Here is a 23,763-nt window from a genome sequence, read left to right as displayed (position 1 = left end):
GATGTAATATGTTCCCCTGATATAATATCATGTTCCCCAGATGTAATATCATGTTCCCCTGATGTAATATCATGTTCCCCTGATATAATATGTTCCCCTGATATAATATGTTCCCCTGATGTAATATCATGTTCCCCTGATGTAATATCATGTTCCCCTGATATAATATCATGTTCCCCTGATGTAATATCATGTTCCCCTGATGTAATATCATGTTCCCCTGATATAATATGTTCCCCTGATATAATATGTTCTCCTGATGTAATATCATGTTCCCCTGATGTAATATCATGTTCCCCTGATGTAATATCATGTTCCCCTGATATAATATGTTCCCCTGATGTAAGATCATGTTCCCCTGATATAATATGTTCCCCTGATATAATTTCATGTTCCCCTGATATAATATCATGTTCCCCTGATGTAATATGTTCCCCTGATATAATATCATGTTCCCCTGATATAATATCATGTTCCCCTGATATAATATGTTCCCCTGAATAAATATCATGTTCCCCTGATATAATATCATGTTCCCCTGATATAATATCATGTTCCCCTGATGTAATATGTTCCCCTGATATAATATCATGTCCCCCTGATATAATATGTTCCCCTGATGTAATATCATGTTCCCCTGATGTAATATGTTCCCCTGATGTAATATCATGTTCCCCTGATATAATATGTTCCCCTGATATAATATGTTCCCCTGATATAATATCTCGTTCCCCTGATGTAATATCATGTTCCCCTGATATAATATCATGTTCCCCTGATATAATATGTTCCCCTGATGTAATATTATGTTCCCCTGATGTAATATCATGGTCCCCTGATGTAATATGTTCCCCTGATGTAATATCATGTTCCCCTGATATAATATGTTCCCCTGATGTAATATCATGTTCCCCTGATGTAATATCATGTTCCCCTGATATAATATGTTCCCCTGATATAATATGTTCCCCTGATATAATATCATGTTCTCCTGATGTAATATGTTCCCCTGATGTAATATCATGTTCCCCTGATATAATATGTTCCCCTGATGTAATATCATGTCCCCCTGATGTGATATCATGTTCCCCTGATATAATATGTTTCCCTGATGTAATATCATGTTCCCCTGATATAATATCATCTTCCCCTGATGTAATATCATGTTCCCCTGATGTAATATCATGTTCCCCTGATATAATATCATGTTCCCCTGATATAATATGTTCCTCTGATATAATATGTTCCCCTGATGTAATATCATGTTCCCCTGATGTAATATGTTCCCCTGATGTAATATCATGTTCCCCTGATGTAATATCATGTTCCCCTGATGTAATATCATGTTCCCCTGATGTAATATCATGTTCCCCTGATGTAATATTATGCTCCCCTGATGTAATATCATGTTCCCCTGATGTAATATCATGTTCCCCTGATGTAATATCATGTTCTCCTGATGTAATATCATGTTCCCCTGATGTAATTTCATGTTCCCCTGATGTAATATCATGTTCCCCTGATGTAATATGTTCCCCTGATATAATATCATGTTCCCCTGATATAATATGTTCCCCTGATGTAATATCATGTTCCCCTGATATAATATGTTCCCCTGATATAATATCATGTTCCCCTGATATAATATGTATTATATACATGTGCTTTCCTATTGGTATATGTCATGTGATAATGAATATAGCAAGCTAATTTTAAAATTCAGATTCTATATCTTAAATCCTAATCAATATTGGAGAGAAAACACAAAAGGATAAAAATACAAAAAAATATAAAAACAAACTAGTACACCGATGGCAATTACAGTCACACAGGTACTTGTAAGAGGCGCCAAGGCACGGACTAGGTATAGATTTGAACGCAATTAAAAGTATATATAAAGACTAAAAGGATATTTAAGTGGAAAATACAATATGTGAACCAGGGACAGTCAATTAAGAAACAGTTAATGAATCCAATATAAACAGAGGATAAAGAATAGACAACTCATAAGCAGGTACCCATATATGTATTTCCTACAGGTCAAAGTGAACTAATTAATTTAATTTAGTGAATAGAAGTGTGGTATGTAGTTATAATATCACCACAATATATATATATATATATAAGATGACAGTGTGTGAATAAGGGAACAGTCCCACCTCTTTAACTAGTGGACATGTATAAATATACACCTATCTAAATAGATAAATAAACCAAAAATTAGACCAAAAAATACAGGTAGGCCAAGCAAATAGTCCAAATAATGATCAGTGATACAATAGTCCTACTCATATAGTTCCAGATGGTCTCAATGGCACAAATCCAAGACGGCAGGCTGCTCCTCTAGAGTGTTGCGCCACAACACAGGATAAGATGATCTACAATAAAGGAGATCGAGGGCGCCACATGGTGCAGATCAAAACGACTCCACCGATGATGACAGTAGGAATAAAGAATCTTACTCACCAGGTGTATAGAACAGCGAAGAGGTGGTGTGAGTGCTATCTATACAGATGATGACAGTAGGAATAAAGAATCTTACTCACCAGGTGTATAGAACAGTGAAGAGGTGGTGTGAGTGCTATCTATACAGATGATGACAGTAGGAATAAAGAATCTTACTCACCAGGTGTATAGAACAGTGAAGAGGTGGTGTGAGTGCTATCTATACAGATGATGACAGTAGGAATAAAGAATCTTACTCACCAGGTGTATAGAACAGTGAAGAGGTGGTGTGAGTGCTATCTATACAGATGATGACAGTAGGAATAAAGAATCTTACTCACAAGGTGTATAGAACAGTGAAGAGGTGGTGTGAGTGCTATCTATACAGATGATGACAGTAGGAATAAAGAATCTTACAAGGTGTATAGAACAGTGAAGAGGTGGTGTGAGTGCTATCTATACAGATGATGACAGTAGGAATAAAGAATCTTACTCACCAGGTGTATAGAACAGTGAAGAGGTGGTGTGAGTGCTATCTATACAGATGATGACAGTAGGAATAAAGAATCTTACTCACCAGGTGTATAGAACAGTGAAGAGGTGGTGTGAGTGCTATCTATACAGATGATGACAGTAGGAATAAAGAATCTTACTCACCAGGTGTATAGAACAGTGAAGAGGTGGTGTGAGTGCTATCTATACAGATGATGACAGTAGGAATAAAGAATCTTACTCACCAGGTGTATAGAACAGTGAAGAGGTGGTGTGAGTGCTATCTATACAGATGATGACAGTAGGAATAAAGAATCTTACTCACCAGGTGTATAGAACAGTGAAGAGGTGGTGTGAGTGCTATCTATACAGATGATGACAGTAGGAATAAAGAATCTTACTCACCAGGTGTATAGAACAGTGAAGAGGTGGTGTGAGTGCTATCTATACAGATGATGACAGTAGGAATAAAGAATCTTACTCACAAGGTGTATAGAACAGTGAAGAGGTGGTGTGAGTGCTATCTATACAGATGATGACAGTAGGAATAAAGAATCTTACAAGGTGTATAGAACAGTGAAGAGGTGGTGTGAGTGCTATCTATACAGATGATGACAGTAGGAATAAAGAATCTTACTCACCAGGTGTATAGAACAGTGAAGAGGTGGTGTGAGTGCTATCTATACAGATGATGACAGTAGGAATAAAGAATCTTACTCACCAGGTGTATAGAACAGTGAAGAGGTGGTGTGAGTGCTATCTATACAGATGATGACAGTAGGAATAAAGAATCTTACTCACCAGGTGTATAGAACAGTGAAGAGGTGGTGTGAGTGCTATCTATACAGATGATGACAGTAGGAATAAAGAATCTTACTCACCAGGTGTATAGAACAGTGAAGAGGTGGTGTGAGTGCTATCTATACAGATGATGACAGTAGGAATAAAGAATCTTACTCACCAGGTGTATAGAACAGTGAAGAGGTGGTGTGAGTGCTATCTATACAGATGATGACAGTAGGAATAAAGAATCTTACTCACAAGGTGTATAGAACAGTGAAGAGGTGGTGTGAGTGCTATCTATACAGATGATGACAGTAGGAATAAAGAATCTTACTCACCAGGTGTATAGAACAGTGAAGAGGTGGTGTGAGTGCTATCTATACAGATGATGACAGTAGGAATAAAGAATCTTACTCACCAGGTGTATAGAACAGTGAAGAGGTGGTGTGAGTGCTATCTATACAGATGATGACAGTAGGAATAAAGAATCTTACTCACCAGGTGTATAGAACAGTGAAGAGGTGGTGTGAGTGCTATCTATACAGATGATGACAGTAGGAATAAAGAATCTTACAAGGTGTATAGAACAGTGAAGAGGTGGTGTGAGTGCTATCTATACAGATGATGACAGTAGGAATAAAGAATCTTACTCACCAGGTGTATAGAACAGTGAAGAGGTGGTGTGAGTGCTATCTATACAGATGATGACAGTAGGAATAAAGAATCTTACTCACCAGGTGTATAGAACAGTGAAGAGGTGGTGTGAGTGCTATCTATACAGATCATGACAGTAGGAATAAAGAATCTTACTCACAAGGTGTATAGAACAGTGAAGAGGTGGTGTGAGTGCTATCTATACAGATGATGACAGTAGGAATAAAGAATCTTACTCACCAGGTGTATAGAACAGTGAAGAGGTGGTGTGAGTGCTATCTATACAGATGATGACAGTAGGAATAAAGAATCTTACTCACAAGGTGTATAGAACAGTGAAGAGGTGGTGTGAGTGCTATCTATACAGATGATGACAGTAGGAATAAAGAATCTTACTCACCAGGTGTATAGAACAGTGAAGAGGTGGTGTGAGTGCTATCTATACAGATGATGACAGTAGGAATAAAGAATCTTACTCACAAGGTGTATAGAACAGTGAAGAGGTGGTGTGAGTGCTATCTATACAGATGATGACAGTAGGAATAAAGAATCTTACTCACAAGGTGTATAGAACAGTGAAGAGGTGGTGTGAGTGCTATCTATACAGATGATGACAGTAGGAATAAAGAATCTTACTCACCAGGTGTATAGAACAGTGAAGAGGTGGTGTGAGTGCTATCTATACAGATGATGACAGTAGGAATAAAGAATCTTACTCACCAGGTGTATAGAACAGTGAAGAGGTGGTGTGAGTGCTATCTATACAGATGATGACAGTAGGAATAAAGAATCTTACTCACAAGGTGTATAGAACAGTGAAGAGGTGGTGTGAGTGCTATCTATACAGATGATGACAGTAGGAATAAAGAATCTTACTCACCAGGTGTATAGAACAGTGAAGAGGTGGTGTGAGTGCTATCTATACAGATGATGACAGTAGGAATAAAGAATCTTACAAGGTGTATAGAACAGTGAAGAGGTGGTGTGAGTGCTATCTATACAGATGATGACAGTAGGAATAAAGAATCTTACTCACCAGGTGTATAGAACAGTGAAGAGGTGGTGTGAGTGCTATCTATACAGATGATGACAGTAGGAATAAAGAATCTTACTCACCAGGTGTATAGAACAGTGAAGAGGTGGTGTGAGTGCTATCTATACAGATGATGACAGTAGGAATAAAGAATCTTACTCACCAGGTGTATAGAACAGTGAAGAGGTGGTGTGAGTGATATCTATACAGATGATGACAGTAGGAATAAAGAATCTTACTCACCAGGTGTATAGAACAGTGAAGAGGTGGTGTGAGTGCTATCTATACAGATGATGACAGTAGGAATAAAGAATCTTACTCACAAGGTGTATAGAACAGTGAAGAGGTGGTGTGAGTGCTATCTATACAGATGATGACAGTAGGAATAAAGAATCTTACTCACCAGGTGTATAGAACAGTGAAGAGGTGGTGTGAGTGCTATCTATACAGATGATGACAGTAGGAATAAAGAATCTTACTCACCAGGTGTATAGAACAGTGAAGAGGTGGTGTGAGTGCTATCTATACAGATGATGACAGTAGGAATAAAGAATCTTACTCACCAGGTGTATAGAACAGTGAAGAGGTGGTGTGAGTGCTATCTATACAGATGATGACAGTAGGAATAAAGAATCTTACAAGGTGTATAGAACAGTGAAGAGGTGGTGTGAGTGCTATCTATACAGATGATGACAGTAGGAATAAAGAATCTTACTCACCAGGTGTATAGAACAGTGAAGAGGTGGTGTGAGTGCTATCTATACAGATGATGACAGTAGGAATAAAGAATCTTACAAGGTGTATAGAACAGTGAAGAGGTGGTGTGAGTGCTATCTATACAGATGATGACAGTAGGAATAAAGAATCTTACTCACCAGGTGTATAGAACAGTGAAGAGGTGGTGTGAGTGCTATCTATACAGATGATGACAGTAGGAATAAAGAATCTTACTCACCAGGTGTATAGAACAGTGAAGAGGTGGTGTGAGTGCTATCTATACAGATGATGACAGTAGGAATAAAGAATCTTACTCACCAGGTGTATAGAACAGTGAAGAGGTGGTGTGAGTGATATCTATACAGATGATGACAGTAGGAATAAAGAATCTTACTCACCAGGTGTATAGAACAGTGAAGAGGTGGTGTGAGTGCTATCTATACAGATGATGACAGTAGGAATAAAGAATCTTACTCACAAGGTGTATAGAACAGTGAAGAGGTGGTGTGAGTGCTATCTATACAGATGATGACAGTAGGAATAAAGAATCTTACTCACCAGGTGTATAGAACAGTGAAGAGGTGGTGTGAGTGCTATCTATACAGGTGATGACAGTAGGAATAAAGAATCTTACTCACCAGGTGTATAGAACAGTGAAGAGGTGGTGTGAGTGCTATCTATATAGGTGATGACAGTAGGAATAAAGAATCTTACTCACAAGGTGTATAGAACAGTGAAGAGGTGGTGTGAGTGCTATCTATACAGATGATGACAGTAGGAATAAAGAATCTTACTCACCAGGTGTATAGAACAGTGAAGAGGTGGTGTGAGTGCTATCTATATAGGTGATGACAGTAGGAATAAAGAATCTTACTCACCAGGTGTATAGAACAGTGAAGAGGTGGTGTGAGTGCTATCTATACAGATGATGACAGTAGGAATAAAGAATCTTACTCACCAGGTGTATAGAACAGTGAAGAGGTGGTGTGAGTGCTATCTATACAGATGATGACAGTAGGAATAAAGAATCTTACTCACAAGGTGTATAGAACAGTGAAGAGGTGGTGTGAGTGCTATCTATACAGATGATGACAGTAGGAATAAAGAATCTTACTCACCAGGTGTATAGAACAGTGAAGAGGTGGTGTGAGTGCTATCTATACAGATGATGACAGTAGGAATAAAGAATCTTACTCACCAGGTGTATAGAACAGTGAAGAGGTGGTGTGAGTGCTATCTATACAGATGATGACAGTAGGAATAAAGAATCTTACTCACAAGGTGTATAGAACAGTGAAGAGGTGGTGTGAGTGCTATCTATACAGATGATGACAGTAGGAATAAAGAATCTTACTCACCAGGTATATAGAACAGTGAAGAGGTGGTGTGAGTGCTATCTATACAGATGATGACAGTAGGAATAAAGAATCTTACTCACCAGGTGTATAGAACAGTGAAGAGGTGGTGTGAGTGCTATCTATACAGATGATGACAGTAGGAATAAAGAATCTTACTCACCAGGTTTATAGAACAGTGAAGAGGTGGTGTGAGTGCTATCTATACAGATGATGACAGTAGGAATAAAGAATTTTACTCACCAGGTGTATAGAACAGTGAAGAGGTGGTGTGAGTGCTATCTATATAGGTATATGTTTAAATCCCTAAGTAGTCTGATATAATCTCCAAATACAGACTATTGCAAAAAGAAAAATGTGGGAGGGGGGGGGGGGATAAGCGCTCTGGACAGAGCAGACCTAAGGAGAGTGTCAGTATTATTAATTATATATATAAAAAATGATCGTGATGTTAAATATATAAAAAATATATATCCAAAAAAAATTTAGACAAAAGAGAACGATCTCAAAAATATCAATTTAATTAAAATAAATGTCAGCAATGTGTAAACAACAAACATTCAGCATAAGACATATAGCATAAAATCAATTTAGGATGAGTAATGATAGTCTAAGATGCCGGCATCAAAAGATAGACTGGTACTAGCAGATAATGACGTATATAATCAGCCAACTAGAATAAAATACACATAGTATTGACGATTGGTATTATAAAATAGCAATTGCTATATATTAAAAACAATAATGCACGAAACTTGATAATAGCAGTAAAAGCGCTAATGTATAACAGACCAGTATTTCAGGCACTTTTGTAAGTGAAACCAAGAATCAAATTCTAATAATAAGTCTGTAAGAAAGAACAAACCAGCAGCGTGTGTTAGTGTCCGTTAGGAACAATGATGAGTGAGATCCGTGGATAGTGACGTCACGTCATGTGACTTATAATAATGATCCAATGATATCAAACGATTTTGGTGTAGCGTATTTTTGAAAACTGTATATACCGGTATATAAAAAAGAAAAAAAGAAACTTAGTGTCAATTTTCTTTGTAACTGTGTAAAGTATACTTGCAAGTAGCGGATCGCTCTCTTCCGATCTCTCCTGAAGGGGAATGATTCAGCAGTTTAAAATAGCAGTGGATAAAGAATGAACAAAGGTCCGTCTTTTCTTTCTGAACTCCAGATGAATAAAAGTTCTTTGCAAGGTACTCTATTTTCAGCTGTCCTTGTAGTAGATAATGGTGTTGTAATTAGAGCAAAGAATAAACAGCAGGCACACAGGAATTACTCATATATCTAGCTCAAGATTGATTTGTGAGGTAGAAATGAACCTGTTATAAGTGCCGCCGTAAACAAGGTGAGATGAGGATGATAATCAGTGGCTATAATTAGCATATAAACATCGCACACAGGAATTACTCATATATCTTGCTCTGCTTAAATAGTTCCTAAATAGTTCCTAACGGACACTAACACACGCTGCTGGTTTGTTCTTTCTTACAGACTTATTATTAGAATTTGATTCTTTGTTTCACTTACAAAAGTGCCTGAAATACTGGTCTGTTATACATTAGCGCTTTTACTGCTATTATCAAGTTTCGTGCATTATTGTTTTTAATATATAGCAATCGCTATTTTATAATTCCAATCGTCAATACTATGTGTATTTTATTCTAGTTGGCTGATTATATACGTCATTATCTGCTAGTACCAGTCTATCTTTTGATGCCGGCATCTTAGACTATCATTACTCATCCTAAATTGATTTTATGCTATATGTCTTATGCTGAATGTTTGTTGTTTACACATTGCTGACATTTATTTTAATTAAATTGATATTTTTGAGATCGTTCTCTTTTGTCTAAAAATTTTTTTGATATATATTTTTTATATATTCAACATCACGATCATTTTTTATATATATATAATTAATAATACTGACACTCTCCTTAGGTCTGCTCTGCCCAGAGCGCTTATCCCCCCCCCCTCCCACATTTTTCTTTTTGCAATAGTCTGTATTTGGAGATTATATCAGACTACTTAGGGATTTAAGCATATACCTATACAGGGAGTGCAGAATTATTAGGCAAATGAGTATTTTGACCACATCATCCTCTTTATGCATGTTGTCTTACTCCAAGCTGTATAGGCTCGAAAGCCTACTACCAATTAAGCATATTAGGTGATGTGCATCTCTGTAATGAGAAGGGGTGTGGTCTAATGACATCAACACCCTATATCAGGTGTGCATAATTATTAGGCAACTTCCTTTCCTTTGGCAAAATGGGTCAAAAGAAGGACTTGACAGGCTCAGAAAAGTCAAAAATAGTGAGATATCTTGCAGAGGGATGCAGCACTCTTAAAATTGCAAAGCTTCTGAAGCGTGATCATCGAACAATTAAGCGTTTCATTCAAAATAGTCAACAGGGTCGCAAGAAGCGTGTGGAAAAACCAAGGCGCAAAATAACTGCCCATGAACTGAGAAAAGTCAAGCGTGCAGCTGCCAAGATGCCACTTGCCACCAGTTTGGCCATATTTCAGAGCTGCAACATCACTGGAGTGCCCAAAAGCACAAGGTGTGCAATACTCAGAGACATGGCCAAGGTAAGAAAGGCTGAAAGACGACCACCACTGAACAAGACACACAAGCTGAAACGTCAAGACTGGGCCAAGAAATATCTCAAGACTGATTTTTCTAAGGTTTTATGGACTGATGAAATGAGAGTGAGTCTTGATGGGCCAGATGGATGGGCCCGTGGCTGGATTGGTAAAGGGCAGAGAGCTCCAGTCCGACTCAGACGCCAGCAAGGTGGAGGTGGAGTACTGGTTTGGGCTGGTATCATCAAAGATGAGCTTGTGGGGCCTTTTCGGGTTGAGGATGGAGTCAAGCTCAACTCCCAGTCCTACTGCCAGTTTCTGGAAGACACCTTCTTCAAGCAGTGCTACAGGAAGAAGTCTGCATCCTTCAGGAAAAACATGATTTTCATGCAGGACAATGCTCCATCACACGTGTCTAAGTACTCCACACAGGGGCGTATTAAGGCATAGGCCAACAAGGCCGGTGCCTAGGGCAGCAGATTTCTAAGGGGCAGCAGAATTTTGAGTCCCTAGGGCCACTCTACTGAACTCAGGGCCGGGTGGCTAAATCACCCAGTTACTAATGACTTAAATGGCTGGCCTTGCTATTGCTATCCAATGGGATTTTATGTGGGTGCGCATGAAGTGGTGACAGTGGAGGCGGAGCTCACTTGCGCAGCCTGGCCTGGACTGAGAGGGAATGCGGTATTCTTCCTGGCTCCACCGTGTGATTGAGACTCACACAGACTACACAGTGCAGTGTGCACTACACAGTGACCACTGTGAAACAGCACATGTCTTTCTCCCTTCAATACATCTTCATTAGGCATTAAAATACTTAAACGGATTAGTCACTAAATACTTGTACATTTACTGTTTGTCTATCTGTCATACATGCAAAGAATAAGTATTTATTGCTGAATCTATACAACTATGTGACTTAAAACACAACTGAAAATATGTTGTATGCATTTAATACATTCAGAAACAATACAAGTATATACTTGATTATGATTGTATCATGTGACTTTATCCCCTAGGATACAATTCCTAAACCTATCATAACTACTGTTGTATTTTTTAAGTACTTTTAAAGGCCAGTTTGTATATTCATTACATATTTATCCAAGTATATATATATATATATATATATATATATATATATATATATATATATATAGTGAACATCTACTTAAAAAGACATTTTTTTTTATTTTTTACACCCTTCCCAAAAATATTATGTCTAAAAAAAGTCCTTAAACCTGGGGTGGGGGGCAGCAGAATTTTGAGTGCCTAGGGCAGCACAAAACCTAAATACGCCCCTGACTCCACAGCATGGCTGGCAAGAAAGGGTATAAAAGAAGAAAATCTAATGACATGGCCTCCTTGTTCACCTGATCTGAACCCCATTGAGAACCTGTGGTCCATCATCAAATGTGAGATTTACAAGGAGGGAAAACAGTACACCTCTCTGAACAGTGTCTGGGAGGCTGTGGTTGCTGCTGCACGCAATGTTGATGGTGAACAGATCAAAACACTGACAGAATCCATGGATGGCAGGCTTTTGAGTGTCCTTGCAAAGAAAGGTGGCTATATTGGTCACTGATTTGTTTTTGTTTTGTTTTTGAATGTCAGAAATGTATATTTGTGAATGTTGAGATGTTATATTGGTTTCACTGGTAAAAATAAATAATTGAAATGGGTATATATTTGTTTTTTGTTAAGTTGCCTAATAATTATGCACAGTAATAGTCACCTGCACACACAGATATCCCCCTAAAATAGCTATAACTAAAAACAAACTAAAAACTACTTCCAAAACTATTCAGCTTTGATATTAATGAGTTTTTTGGGTTCATTGAGAACATGGTTGTTGTTCAATAATAAAATTAATCCTCAAAAATACAACTTGCCTAATAATTCTGCCCTCCCTGTATAGATAGCACTCACACCACCTCTTCACTGTTCTATATCTATAATCTCTACGTGTTAGTAGTTGCTTTTCTGCTCACGCACTCACAAAGGAAGTTTTAAATAATATCACATCACTATCCTTTATAATGGAACTATTTTCATTTAGAGAAAATATTCTCTCTGAAATTCAAATCAAAGACTTTGAACCACATAATTTACCACCACACGATGATATTGATTTACATAGTACCTGTAAAGAATTAGAGGACACTAACATCTAACGAAATTAATTAACTCTTATTAAATAAATTATTCCTATTTAAAGCTAAATACTTACCTGTAAAATAAATCCTAATATAGCTACAATATAAATTATAATTATATTATAGCTATTTTAGGATTTATATTTATTTTACAGGTAACTTTGTATTTATTTTAACCAGGTACAATAGCTATTAAATAGTTAAGAACTATTTAATAGCTAAAATAGTTAAAATAATTACAAAATTACCTGTAAAATAAATACTAACCTAAGTTACAATTAAACTATCAATAAATTAATTAAATAAACTACCTACAATTACCTACAATTAACCTAACACTACACTATCAATAAATTAATTAAATACAATTCCTACAAATAAATACAATTAAATAAACTAGCTAAAGTACAAAAAATAAAAAAGAACTAAGTTACAAAAAATAAAAAAATATTTACAAACATAAGAAAAATATTACAACAATTTTAAACTAATTACACCTACTCTAAGCCCCCTAATAAAACAACAAAGCCCCCCAAAATAAAAAATGCCCTACCCTATTCTAAATTACTAAAGTTAAAAGCTCTTTTACCTTACCAGCCCTGAACAGGGCCCTTTGCGGGGCATGCCCCAAGAAATTCAGCTCTTTTGCCTGTAAAAAAAAACATACAATACCCCCCCCCAACATTACAACCCACCACCCACATACCCCTAATCTAACCCAAACCCCCCTTAAATAAACCTAACACTAAGTTGCCTGTAAAATAAATATTAATCCTAAAATAGCTACAATGTAATTATAATTTATATTGTAGCTATATTAGGGTTTATTTTACAGGTAAGTATTTAGCTTTAAATAGGAATAATTTATTTAATAAGAGTTAATTAATTTCGTTAGATTAAAATTATATTTAATTTAGGGGGGTGTTAGTGTTAGACTTAGCTTTAGGGGTTAATCCATTTATTAGAATAGCGGTGAGCTCCGGTCGGCAGATTAGGGGTTAATAATTGAAGTTAGGTGTCGGCGATGTTAGGGAGGGCAGATTAGGGGTTAATACTATTTATTATAGGGTTAGTGAGGCGGATTAGGGGTTAATAACTTTATTATAATAGCGGTGCGGTCCGCTCGGCAGATTAGGGGTTAATAAGTGTAGGCAGGTGGAGGTGACGTTGTGGGGGGCAGATTAGGGGTTAATAAATATAATATAGGGGTCGGCGATGTTAGGGCAGCAGATTAGGGGTACATAGGGATAATGTAAGTAGCAGCGGTTTACGGAGCGGCAGATTAGGGGTTAAAAATAAAATGCAGGTGTCAGCGATAGCGGGGGCGGCAGAATAGGGGTTAATAAGTGTAAGGTTAGGGGTGTTTAGACTCGGGGTACATGTTAGAGTGTTAGGTGCAGACGTAGGAAGTGTTTCCGCATAGCAAACAATGGGGCTGCGTTAAGAGCTGAACGCGGCTTTTTTGCAGGTGTTAGGTTTTTTTTCAGCTCAAACAGCCCCATTATTTCCTATGGGGGAATCGTGCACGAGCACGTTTTTGAGGCTGGCCGCTTGCGTAAGCAACTCTGGTATTGAGAGTTGAAGCTGCGTTAAAAATGCTCTACGCTCCTTTTTTGGAGCCTAACGCAGCCTTTATGTGGACTCTCAATACCAGAGTTATTTTTATGGTGCGGCCAGAAAAAAGCCGGCGTTAGTTTTTCGGGTCGTTACCGACAAAACTCCAAATCTAGCCGTAAAATCCCTACAAGAAAATAAGGAAATTGTAATAAAACCCGCCGACAAGGGTGGAGGTATTGTAATTATGGATGTACAATATTATCTAGAAGAAGCTTATAGACTTCTGCTTGACAACACCACATATACTAAACTCAAACATAACCCAATTGACTTTCAAAAAAAGAAGTTAAGTACTTTATTAGATAAAGCAAAAACATCAGGGGTTCTAACAGACTCAGAATTTAATTTTTTAACAATTAACTATCCAAAAAATCCAGCATTTTATTTTTTGCCCAAAATTCACAAACATCTCAATAAACCTCCCGGACGTCCTATTATTTCTGGAATTGATTCAATATCTTCAAATCTTTCACAATATGTAGACTACTTTCTTCAAAATTATGTTACACAGCTACCGTCATATCTAAAAGACTCCACCCACTTTCTGAATATATTGAATGATATTGAATGGAAAAATAATTACACTATGGTTACATGTGACGTCAATTCCTTATATACCAATATTGATCATCATTTAGGATTAAAAGCTATTGCTCACTATTTAGACAAAGATCTAAATTTGTTATATGAACAAAACAAATTCATCTTAGATAGTATAGAATAATACTAATAATAATAAATAATTTAGGTCTCACTTTTTCATATGAACATAGTATGAAACTACTCCATTTTCTAGATATTGAGGTGGAAATTGTCGATAATGCAATCAAAACTAAAACATATTTCAAAACCATTGATTCTAATAACTTTATCCATCAAAACAGCTGCCACCTCAATAAGTGGAAAGAAAACATTCCCAAAAGTCAGCTACTCAGGATCAGAAAAAACTGTTCAGATTTAGAATCATATGACTTACAATCAAATATTCTATTAAACAGATTTGCTGAGAAAGGATATAACCAGAAAAAAAATCAAAAACACTATGCTATCTATTAGAGAAATTGATAGATCTAGTTTATTAAGAAATAAAACTAACAAGAACAAAAACAAAAACCCATATGAGACAAATATAGTCTCTGCCAGTCAAATTTTTGTTCCATTTATCACAGAATATAATGTTCAACACAATGAGATTAGAGCCATTTTAAACAGACATTGGCACTATATTGAAAAAGATCCTATATTAGGCACAAAAGTTAAAAAGCACCCTGACCTTATATTTAAAAAGGCAAAAAATTTAAAGAGCTATTTGGCACCTAGGGAATTTAAAGGAACGGATACTAATTCCATAGAAAGAGATCTAAGAAATGAAAAAATATTTGGCTTCTTTCCTTGCCTTAAATGCAAATCCTGCAAACATAGCAATAAAACTAAAAAGATCACGTCTACTAACAAACAATTTACATTCACTATTAGGGACACTATAAAATGTAATTTACTGTATAAAGTGTTCCTGTGATTTACTTTACATCGGCCAAACTAGCAGATTATTAAGAGGCCGGATGCGAGTTTAAGCATAGCGCATGCAAATACTAAAACAATACTCTATAAACACTTTGCTGAAGTCCACCTTGGGGATTTAAATTGTTTCCAATTCTGGGGTATAAAAAAAGTCAAAATGAATCATAGAGGTGGTAACATGGAAAAGATGCTTCTTAAAAAACAAGCTGAGTTAATCTTTAAATTTAGAACAATACATCCACATGGGCTAAATAGCTCATTTGATCTAAATTCAATCATATAAATGTACAACACCAAATGTGGTAAATACTAAATTTATCATCTAAGAAATAAAATCAAATATATTTATATTTACAGTTCTTTCAAAACATCTATGTAATTTTTAGTAACCAAAACTCCCCTTAACTTTATTAATTCTATTAATTTTATCTATTATATATTTTTCACTTATAAATCATTTTTTCCTAATTCAAGATGTTGAATATATTATATAATTTTGTAAAACATTCCTTAATGTATCGGCTCTATGTAAACAGGTAAACTACACTAAAGAAAGTTTATGTTAAGAATTTATCGCAATTCCATTTTTTGAATTGTACTCATTTGAGGTCTACACATTGAGATATGGTTCTGTTCCTACGTGTATTTCTTATACCATGTATTTTTGTGAAATATAACTTATAGAAAAAAGATATGCCACACATTTACTGACACATTTATATGTTCATCTATGAGTTAAATATCATATAGATACTACACCTCCCATAGAGGGTTAACTATAAACACGCCTACATCCTAATTGATATGACTCACGCAGTCTCCCTATATAAGGCCCTTTGTTACATCTTGTAAGCATCTTGATAAAGGCAGGTCACTCTGCCGAAACGCGTAGATTTGCTTACATTTGATGAGAGATACTCATACATTCTCCTATTCTGCACATTACAGGTTCATTTCGAGCTCTACTATTTAAGCAGAGCAAGATATATGAGTAATTCCTGTGTGCGATGTTTATATGCTAATTATAGCCACTGATTATCATCCTCATCTCACCTTGTTTACGGCGGCACTTATAACAGGTTCATTTCTACCTCACAAATCAATCTTGAGCTAGATATATGAGTAATTCCTGTGTGCCTGCTGTTTATTCTTTGCTCTATTTACAACACCATTATCTACTACAAGGACAGCTGAAAAAAGAGTACCTTGCAAAGAACTTTTATTCATCTGGAGTTCAGAAAGAAAAGACGGACCTTTGTTCATTCTTTATCCACTGCTATTTTAAACTGCTGAATCATTCCCCTTCAGGAGAGATCGGAAGAGAGCGATCCGCTACTTGCAAGTATACTTTACACTGTTACAAAGAAAATTGACACTAAGTTTCTTTTTTTCTTTTTTATATACCGGTATATACAGTTTTCAAAAATACGCTACACCAAAATCGTTTGATATCATTGGATCATTATTATAAGTCACATGACATGACGTCACTATCCACGGATCTCACTCATCATTGTTCCTAACGGACACTAACACACGCTGCTGGTTTGTTCTTTCTTACAGACTTATTATTAGAATTTGATTCTTGGTTTCACTTACAAAAGTGCCTGAAATACTGGTCTGTTATACATTAGCGCTTTTACTGCTATTATCAAGTTTCGTGCATTATTGTTTTTAATATATAGCAATTGCTATTTTATAATACCAATCGTCAATACTATGTGTATTTTATTCTAGTTGGCTGATTATATACGTCATTATCTGCTAGTACCAGTCTATCTTTTGATGCCGGCATCTTAGACTATCATTACTCATCCTAAATTGATTTTATGCTATATGTCTTATGCTGAATGTTTGTTGTTTACACATTGCTGACATTTATTTTAATTAAATTGATATTTTTGAGATCGTTCTCTTTTGTCTAAAAAATTTTTTGATATATATTTTTTATATATTCAACATCACAATCATTTTTTATATATATAATTAATAATACTGACACTCTCCTTAGGTCTGCTCTGTCCAGAGCGCTTATCCCCCCCCTCCCACATTTTTCTTTTCACAAGGTGTATAGCACTGATGTGCAATACAAGCGGTCCAGGACCAACAACCAGTCGTCCGGTAGACACAACGGAAATAAAAGCAATGGAATCCTTGTCTCACCAGGGAGAGTCCATAGATGCCAAGATTGGATGCAGGTCCGTTCAGACCAGTGTGAGAGTGGTCAGCCAATGGGGTCCACGTCCCATCCAGGGGAGTCCAGAGGTCCAAAAAGTGGATGAGAGAATGACAGTATCCCCAAAAATAGGACATGCAGCAAAATGAGAGTATCAAAATTTAATACAAAAGTTAAAAACAACAGCAACGCGTTTCTCAGTGTCACAGCACTGTTTCCTCAGGGTATACAAAGAAACTCTCACAGCTGCCATATTTAAATCCTGATTCAACCAATCAGGGGTAGTCAAAATTACACACCCATCAGTAGATACCAAAGAACATATATAGAAGGGATATAAATACATATAAAAATAATATGTTAAAACATTAAAAAATAATTATGATCTCTAGTCAATTTCTCCAAAGATAACAGAATAATTCAAATGTGTATAGAAACTTAAATATAAATAATCTAATTCAAAATACTAATATACCTGATATATTCATACAATCGCCTAGATTACGAGTTCTGCGTTAGCCTTAAAAAGCAGCGTTAAGGGGTGCTAACGCTGCTTTTTACCGCCCGCTGGTATTATGAGTCAGGCAGGAAAGGGTCTACCGCTCACTTTCTTTCCGTGACTCGAGGCTACCGCAAATCCCCTTACATCAATTGCGTATCCTATCTTTTCTATGGGATTTGCCTAACGCTGGTATTACAAGTCTTGGAAGAAGTGAGCGGTAGACCCTCTACCGCCAAGACTCCAACCACAAAAAAGTCAGTAATTAAGAGCTTTATGGGCTAACGCCGGAACATAAAGCTCTTAACTAAAGTGCTATAAAGTACACTAACACCCATAAACTACCTATGAACCCCTAAACCGAGGAACCCCCACATCGTAAACCCTATAATTAAATTTTTTAACCCCTAATCTTCCGATCGGACATCGCCGCCACCTACATTATCCCTATGAACCCCTAATCTGCTGCCCCTAACATCGCCAACACCTATATTATATTTATTACCCCCTAATCTGCCCCCCCCCAACCTCGCCGCCACCTACCTACACTTATTAACCCCTAATCTGCTGACCGGATATCGCCACCTTTATAATAAATGTATTAACCCCTAAACCGCCACACTCCCACCTCGCAAACACTATAATAAATTGTATTAACCCCTAATCTGCCCTCCCTAACATCGCCGCCACCTACCTACAATTATTAACCCCCTAATCTCCCGCACCCAACGTCACCACTACTATAATAAAGTTATTAACCCCTAAACCTAAGTCTAACCCTAACCCTAACACCCCCCTAAATTAAATATAATTTAAATAAAACGAAATAAATTTACTATCATTAAATAAATTATTCCTATTTAAAATTAAATACCTGTAAAATAAACCCTAATATAGCTAAAATATAACTAATTACATTGTAGCTATTTTAGGATTTATATTTATTTTACAGGAAACTTTGTATTTATTTTAACTAGGTACAATAGCTATTAAATAGTTAATAACTATGTAATAGCTACCTAGTTAAAATAATTACAAAATTACCTGTAAAATAAATCCTAACCTAAGTTACAAATACACCTAACACTACACTATCATTAAACGAATTAAATAAATTACCTACAATTATGGAAACTAAAATACAATTAAATAAACTAAACTATAATAAAAAAACACTAAATTACAGAAAATAAAAAAAATTACAATAAGTTTAAACTAATTACACCTAATCTAAGCCCCCTAATAAAATAAAAAAGCCCACCAAAATAATAAAATGCCCTACCCTATCCTAAATTACAAAGGAATCAGCTTAAAAGGGCTTTTTGTGGGGCATTGCCCAAAAGTAATCGGCTCTTTTACCTGCAAATAAAAATACAATACCCCCCCAACATTACAACCCACCACCCACATACCCCTACTCTAAAACCCACCAAACCCCCCTTAAAAAAACCTAACACTAACCCCCTGAAGATCTCCCTACCTTGAGTCATCTTCACTTAGCCGAGACGAATTCTTCATCCAAGCGGGGCAGAAGAGGTCCTCCATCCGGTTGAAGTCTTCATCCAAGCGGGACAAGAAGAGGTCTTCCATCCGATTGAAGTCTTCATCCAAGCGGAATCTTCTATCTTCATCCATCCGGAGCGGAGCGGCAGCATCCTGAAGACCTCCAACGCGGAACATCCATCCTGGCCGACGACTTCCCGACGAATGGCGGTTCCTTTAAATGACGTCATCCAAGATGGCGTCCCTCAAATCGTCCCTCAAATTCCGATTGGCTGATAGGAATCAGCCAATTGGAATTAAAGTAGGATCAATCCGATAGGCTGATCCAATTAGGGTTTATTTTATAGGTAAATATTTAGTTTTAAATAGGAATAATTTATTTAATGATAGTAAATTTATTTCATTTTATTTAAATTATATTTAACTTAGGGGGGTGTTAGGGTTAGACTTAGGTTTAGGGGTTAATAACTTTATTATAGTAGCGGGCGCGGCGACGTTGGGGGCGTCAGATTAGGGGTTAATAATTTTAGGTAGGTGGCGGCGATGTTAGGGAGGGCAAATTAGGGGTTAATAAAATTTATTATAGTGTTTGCGAGGCGGGATGCGGCGGTTTAGGGGTTAATACATTTATTATAGTGACGGCGTTGTCCGGTCGGCAGATTAGGGGTTAATAAGTGTAGGTAGGTGGCAGCGACGTTGGGGGGGGCAGATTAGGGGTTAATAAATATAATATAGGTGTCGGGGATGTTAGGGACAGCAGATTAGGGGTTCATAGGTATAATGTAGGTGGCGGCGATGTCCGATCGGAAGATTAGGGGTTAAAAAATGTAATTATAGGGTTTACGATGTGGGGGTTCCTCGGTTTAGGGGTTCATAGGTAGTTTATGGGTGTTAGTGTACTTTATAGCACTTTAGTTAAGAGCTTTATGTTCCGGCGTTAGCCCATAAAGCTCTTAAGTAGGTTGCGGCGGTGTCCGGAGCGGCAGATTAGGGGTTAAACAGTATAATGCAGGGGTCAGCGATAGCGGGGGCGGCAGATTAGGGGTTAATAAGTGTAAGGTTAGGGGTGTTTAGACTCGGGGTTCATGTTAGGGTGTTCGGTGTAGACTTAGATAGTGTTTCCCCATAGGAAACAATGGGGCTGCGTTAGGAGCTGAACGCTGCTTTTTTGCAGGTGTTAGGTTTTTTTTCAGCCAGCTCAGCCCCATTGTTTCGTATGGGGATATCGTGCACGAGCACGTTTTTTCCAGCTTACCGCTACTGTGAGCAACGCTGGTATTGAGAGTTGAAGTGGAGCTAAATTTGGCTCAACGCTCCCTTTTCTGAGGCTAACGCAGCCATTCAGACAACTCGTAATACCAGCGTTGTCTTAAGGGTGCGCTGGAAAAAAAAAGAGCGTTAGCACTGCGGGTCTTAATAAATATAATATAGGTGTCGGGGATGTTAGGGACAGCAGATTAGGGGTTCATAGGTATAATGTAGGTGGCGGCAATGTCCGATCGGAAGATTAGGGGTTAAAAAATTTAATTATAGGGTTTACGATGTGGGGGTTCCTCGGTTTAGGGATTCATAGGTAGTTTATGGGTGTTAGTGTACTTTATAGCACTTTAGTTAAGAGCTTTATGTTCCGGCGTTAGCCCATAAAGCTCTTAAGTAGGTTGCGGCGGTGTCCGGAGCGGCAGATTAGGGGTTAATAATATAATGCTGGTGTCAGCGATAGCGGGGGCGGCAAATTAGGGGTTAATAAGTGTAAGGTTAGGGGTGTTTAGACTCAGGGTTCATGTTAGGGTGTTCGGTGTAGACTTAGATAGTGTTTCCCCATAGGAAACAATGGGGCTGCGTTAGGAGCTGAACTATGCTTTTTTGCAGGTGTTAGGTTTTTTTTCAGCCAGCTCAGCCCCATTGTTTCTTATGGGGATATCGTGCACGAGCACGTTTTTCCAGCTTACCGCTACTGTGAGCAACGCTGGTATTGAGAGTTGAAGTGGAGCTAAATTTGGCTCAACGCTCCCTTTTCTGAGGCTAACGCAGCCATTCAGACAACTCGTAATACCAGCGTTGTCCTAAGGGTGCGCTGGAAAAAAAAAAGAGCGTTAGCACCGCGGGTCTTTACCGACAAAACTCATAATCTAGGCGTATGGTTCCCTATGACTAATTGGGAATGGTATGTCCCATATAATATGATGCAGATAAGCCAGAGTATAGGAACGATTGTGTGAAGTCCAATTGATCTAACTGAAATAAAACCTCAATTACTATATTCAGAGTGCTCTTCAAATAATGATAACTGTTTTGTGTTTATTAAAATAAATAGTGAAATGGTTCGTCTCATATCATTCATTATTGTTGGTGTCATATTGACATGGAGGGGAGAGGGAACGTCATGTCTGATGTCATAGGAAGCGTGGTTAATAACGCCATGTAAACAGTGATACTAAGGCTCAAATAGGCTAATATACCCAGTTAAAAGTCGAGATCGTCAAATATTTCTTGGGAGTCCCTAAAGTAATAAACGTGTGTTAAGTGCAAACTAACTTCCACATGATTACTATACCGAACCAAAGAGTAAGAGGGTGGACGCTGGGGGATCGCTCATAACAAGTTATGATCTCTATGACGATAAGGGGGTGTGAACAAACAAAGACAAGCAACCAGACCGAGCGATGGTTCCGCTCCTCACCAATCACAGAGGCTAGAGAAAATGGGTGTGAGCGGTGTACGTGATCAGAGGGAGGGGAGTGACACAAAGCTCGTATGCGATCGAAGAACTAAGACTAACCCAACATTGACACATGGGGAGTGGTGGTGGGTCTGTTATGATTCAGACCAATAGCAGAATACAACAACATAAGACTATGCCTATCAGCAATCATATCCAATAGATAGCAAAGGTGTATTGGAATCATATCTATAACTAAACAAAAGGATATAAATTAAAGTGACATATATACCACAAGTACAGACCGGACATAATTAATTATCAGGGCAAAAGGGAGGCCCAATAGAGGGTAGAATAATAGTACTCTGTCAAACTAGACCGCAAGACTTTATGAACACGATCCGTGACAGCCCCAGACACAAAAATAACCAGATCACATGTCAAGACAGGCCAGTGTTATCATGTCTTGCTACTAATAGGCGTAATCTGTCAGATCCGTAATGTGAATATACAATAGGGTCGGAGTACACATATGTTATACATATATAACCCCACAAAGTACACACACACATCCAAACATATATACAAAAAAGGAAAATGTGTACCCAAACAAAATTAAGAGTATGAATCTCAGATCGTGGACAATAATGTCACACTAAAAACGGAATAAATAAAAAGATATAAAGTGGTGAGTTACCCTACACAAAAAAGAACATGCTAAAACTTGCTGTTAAATTAAGCAGCAAGACATATATATAACCAAGTGAATTTAAAAACCTACTAATAAAAATATAATGATGATATAGTGTGAATGTAAATAAAAATAGAATCTTATACTTAAGCTTTGATAACTATCAATCTATAAGATATTTGGATAGTCCCATGAACAATATTGATAGATAAATTGTGGGTAATGATTGTGAAAAGGATTATACTGTGTATATGCAAAGTTTGATATTAATGTAATATACTGTGAAAATAAAATTAAGTCAAATAGTGTGCTAAATACTCGCCCTTAGGGCTTGAATAAGGTGTATATAATTGATAGGTGGTGTGAGGAGTTAGATTAGTTCCGTGCTATGAAATATATAGACAGACCAGTGAACAAATATCAATACAACGGTTAATACTCATATTTATAGAGTCGTAATGTGTTGTACAGGTTTAAGGTGTTGATGTAATATAGTGTAAACATCAAATAGGGTGAAACTAAGATGTGAAAACTAAGAGTCTATATGAAGAAGAAAATGGGAGAATAAAGGGGAGTAGAGAGGAGGGGGAAGGTGGGGGGAGGAGAGGGGGAGGGAGGGAGGGAGGGAGGGAGGGAGGGGAAAGGAGGGAAGTGGATGGAGGTGAAGGAGGTGGAAAAAGGGAGGTTAAGGGAATAAAAGGTACTCTATCGACAGTAAAGTGAATGGAATCTTGGAAATATATCCAAAACAGATAGGGTGAATGGAGATAATCAGAATGCCGCTAAGTCCATATTCTGTTTGAGGCCAGAGGGAAACAAGGTCTTCAGTTTATATATCCAGAAGGTTTCCCTCTGTCTCAATCT

General features: G+C 37.2%; 1 protein-coding gene across 3 annotated transcripts in view; it reads right to left on the bottom strand.

Moving 5' to 3' along the window:
* SMARCD3 (SWI/SNF related, matrix associated, actin dependent regulator of chromatin, subfamily d, member 3) overlaps window positions 1–23,763 on the bottom strand; it is a 526,715-nt gene that overhangs the window by 78,888 nt on the left and 424,064 nt on the right. The gene's annotated exons all lie outside the window — the stretch shown is intronic.

Source organism: Bombina bombina, chromosome 5 (assembly GCF_027579735.1).
Source record: "Bombina bombina isolate aBomBom1 chromosome 5, aBomBom1.pri, whole genome shotgun sequence".
NCBI lineage: Eukaryota > Metazoa > Chordata > Amphibia > Anura > Bombinatoridae > Bombina > Bombina bombina.
Note: the sequence above shows the minus strand (reverse complement) of the source record. Positions and strands in the feature narration are given on the sequence as shown.